We start from the raw sequence: 3,307 nt of genomic DNA, 5'->3' as shown, positions 1-3,307 counted from the left end.
GGAAGTGGCTTTAGGAGCATGGTATGCTTTTCCCAAAGGTGTGTGTGGCAAGAGTTATCAGAGCACATGCTCCCCCCAGCATCTCTGAAAGCGCTGGACCTGATTTGCAGCCCAGTCCCCACATGAACTTCCTTTTTTCCCCACTCATAACGGTATATGTACTATTAACGGGGGCTGTGAAGAACCTGTTTTACAGACTCAAACAGGCATATAGACAGCTAAATGACCTAAGCTGTGCCAGCAAATAACCGAGGGTAGGGTACACAACTGCTCAGAGCATCCCCAGAGATGTTCAAGCATGGGCATTTACACATTAAAATGTATTATTGCTAAAGTGACCTCATTCAAACTATATACAGTAATTATAATGTTCCAAATCATCAGTCCCATAATAATTTTAGAGTCATACCATCCTGATCACATCAGCATTTCTTCCACCTTTGCTTATGCACAGACCCTGCTTGTCTGGGACTCTGCCAGTCTGCCTGATGGACTCTATGTATATTGCTTTATTCTGGCTCCTATAAGGACAAGGCTTACTAATAATTAGAAGCCTAATCCTACATTTCTTGTGCAGTCAAATTTCCAGTGAAGTTGAATGAGAGTTGTGTGTATACAAGAAGGCTAAGACTGGCCATGAATGGAGACTCACAGTCCTATTCGTGTTGATTTACTGAAATGAAATACAAGTTCAGATAACACAAATGTCAGAAAACTGACATACATGTGCTAGTCTCTTCCTGCCAAAAAGTGATGTAAGGCCTTGAAGGCTTTACCAGGCCTTAGGTCCAAAATATGACTGGGTGTCTTTCGAGAAAACATGCTATAGTGCAAACAGAAGTTGTAGGCTTGATGCAGAAGTTACTAGATGAGATTCTATGGCCTGTGTTGTGCTGGAGATCAGACTAGATGATCAGGATGGCCTCTTCTGATCTTCAAATCTATGAACAATAAAACATTGCTCTACTAGATCACACCAGAGCATATTTTCACAATACTCACTCGCGCAATCCCTTCATTACTATCCTATCTTCTGCTCACGGCACTGCTCAAGTAACAGCACTTTATTCTGTGGAGACCTATGGAGGCTGAGGAAACAAATCCTTCCCTCTAGGCCCAGCTGGCAACAGAACCTCTCTGTAGCTACTCTACTCCCTGAAGACTGAATGGATGGTGGACCTGAGTAGTCTTATATCCACTGGCCCCAGCTCCTGCCCTTCATTACCCCTTCTGCAGTGGCACGCAGGGATCTCCCACAGAGCTGTGCTCTGCAAAGTACAGGGGAGGGGAGGATGCAGATCTCTGTAAAGTTTCCCCAAACCCTGCACTTTTTCCATGTGTATTTAAGCAATAAGACACTAGGGCAAACACTGTGAAGCTAGAGACTATTAGTCAGTCACCAGTTGATGGTTTCCTTTGGGCCTATTCCTCAGGTGTGCCAGAACACTGCTTGTGCACTTAACGGGGAGAAAACAGAGGATTTTCTGGGGTTGCCTGAAACTGGTTTGGCCCCTGACACAACTTAAAGAAGCCTCAAAGCTGCCCTTTAAGTTCTGCTGGCCTCAACATTTAAAGATATAGTACGCCCTCTGCACGAAACAAAGAAAAATTTGGTGTAAACTGATTGACTCAGCAAAAGAAAAACACTTAGCATCTAGCAAGGTCTTTTCTGCCTGGAAAAATATTTACAACAATAAAATCTAGTACTTCTCATGTCTTGTTTGTTTTGGCATCATGGATGACTCCTACTGATTTGATGGGCCTATGATCCAATATCTTCTACCATTTCTGAAACTTGTCATGTTATCAGAGGTCATCGCAGTCAATGCACGGCAACTGTACAAAGGAGTGAGCTTCCCCCTCTCAGCATTTCTGATCCTGTTTGTGCCAACTCTAACAATAAAATACACACATTGAAAACAGATGTTCATAAAAATCTTACACTGTTTAGCAGACTATTTTCCATGCGTGCAAAGAGATGACATGATAATCAAGGAAAGCAAAACATTAAACTGTGTTTGTGAAAGTTTGTATTGACTGGTGAAGGCAATACTTTCTTAATCTGGTCACACAGCAAAACCATGTCTTAATTTTTTCATGAGAATCAAATGCTTAGGAATTATGCTAGACTGAGAGCCCTGACTACTTAAAGTGCAGTTCTACCCCAAAAAGTTACTATGTAAAAAAAGTCGTCATATTATTAAAAAGAACCATTCCTTGAGTGTTCAGTCATATAAGCTCACTGTAGTAACAAATATAATTTTTTACTGCACCTCAATCCTGCGAGGCCCACAGAACAAACACAAATGTTGAACAAGAAGCAAAATGTTCTATTCCCTTTTACCAAATCCATTCGGCTCTACAAACCTGTGTGAACCTATGGAAGTAATCAGTATGCACAGGTGTTCCAGAAGCATAATGAGTCTGATTTAGAGTCCATTGAAGTCAATGAGGAAAAAGACTCCCATTAATAGGCTTACTTAGGTATAATGGAGAGTCTACTTGAGGAGTGGAACTTTTATTACAGATGGTGATACACAAGAAGAAAAGACCTCATCTTAACTCTCAGTCCCCATGTTGAATTTTCAAGACTGACTGCTAGAAAAAGACATCTTTTCATGTGTAAGCTGAGCATTTTGATATGTAAATAATTGAGACAACAAACATAACCAATGCCATTTTACACAAACACTTTTCAAAACAGAACCACTTGAAGCTCTTGATTCATAGTATAGAAATGCAAGAGCTATCCCACCAGTCTGCCTCAGCAATAACCTGGATGAGACAATATTTCAAAGTTCAGGGGGAGTGTCTAATTTTTTTACAGATTTGGCCCACTCATCCCCAATTGACAATTTCTTGTTGTAAATGCTTATACAATAGTTTCAAAATTGCCTACCTTAACTGCAGCTTCTGCTGCAAATGTTCCTAGAGTTTGTCCCACAAATGAATTTCTCTTCCTAAAGAAGTTTTTCCATTAATTTTCCACATGTCTGGTCTGTCTCAGCTTCAGTTCATAGCTATTTAAAAAAATATATATATACAATTTTGCTTACTCAGCATCTGTGCTTTGAAGCACTTCAAGAAATATTTTCTATGGTTTCAATGCACATGGATTTGCACTCCTAAATTTTCCTTTAAAATTCAAAAACTCTAAACAGAACTCAGCCAAAACCACCCCCGTTTTTTGTCAAAATATGTGAAAATTACGAATTTTGCATGGTTTCTATGCAAACCAAAAATCAGACCAACTTCAGTTGAAACTGAGCCCATGTTCCCTTGAAAGATTTGTAAACATTTTTATCTG

The 3,307-nt window shown here is 40.0% G+C and overlaps 1 long non-coding RNA gene across 1 annotated transcript; it reads right to left on the bottom strand.

Moving 5' to 3' along the window:
• Positions 1–794: 794 nt before the first annotated feature.
• On the bottom strand, positions 795–3,018 carry LOC120407772. The gene is made up of 3 exons (XR_005600246.1): positions 2,900–3,018; positions 1,708–1,893; positions 795–941 (listed from the first exon to the last, which is right to left on the bottom strand). It is a non-coding gene; the product is annotated as an uncharacterized LOC120407772 (long non-coding RNA).
• Positions 3,019–3,307: the final 289 nt, after the last annotated feature.

Source organism: Mauremys reevesii, linkage group 6 (assembly GCF_016161935.1).
Source record: "Mauremys reevesii isolate NIE-2019 linkage group 6, ASM1616193v1, whole genome shotgun sequence".
Lineage (NCBI taxonomy): Eukaryota > Metazoa > Chordata > Testudines > Geoemydidae > Mauremys > Mauremys reevesii.
This window is presented reverse-complemented; position numbering and strand designations above follow the sequence as displayed.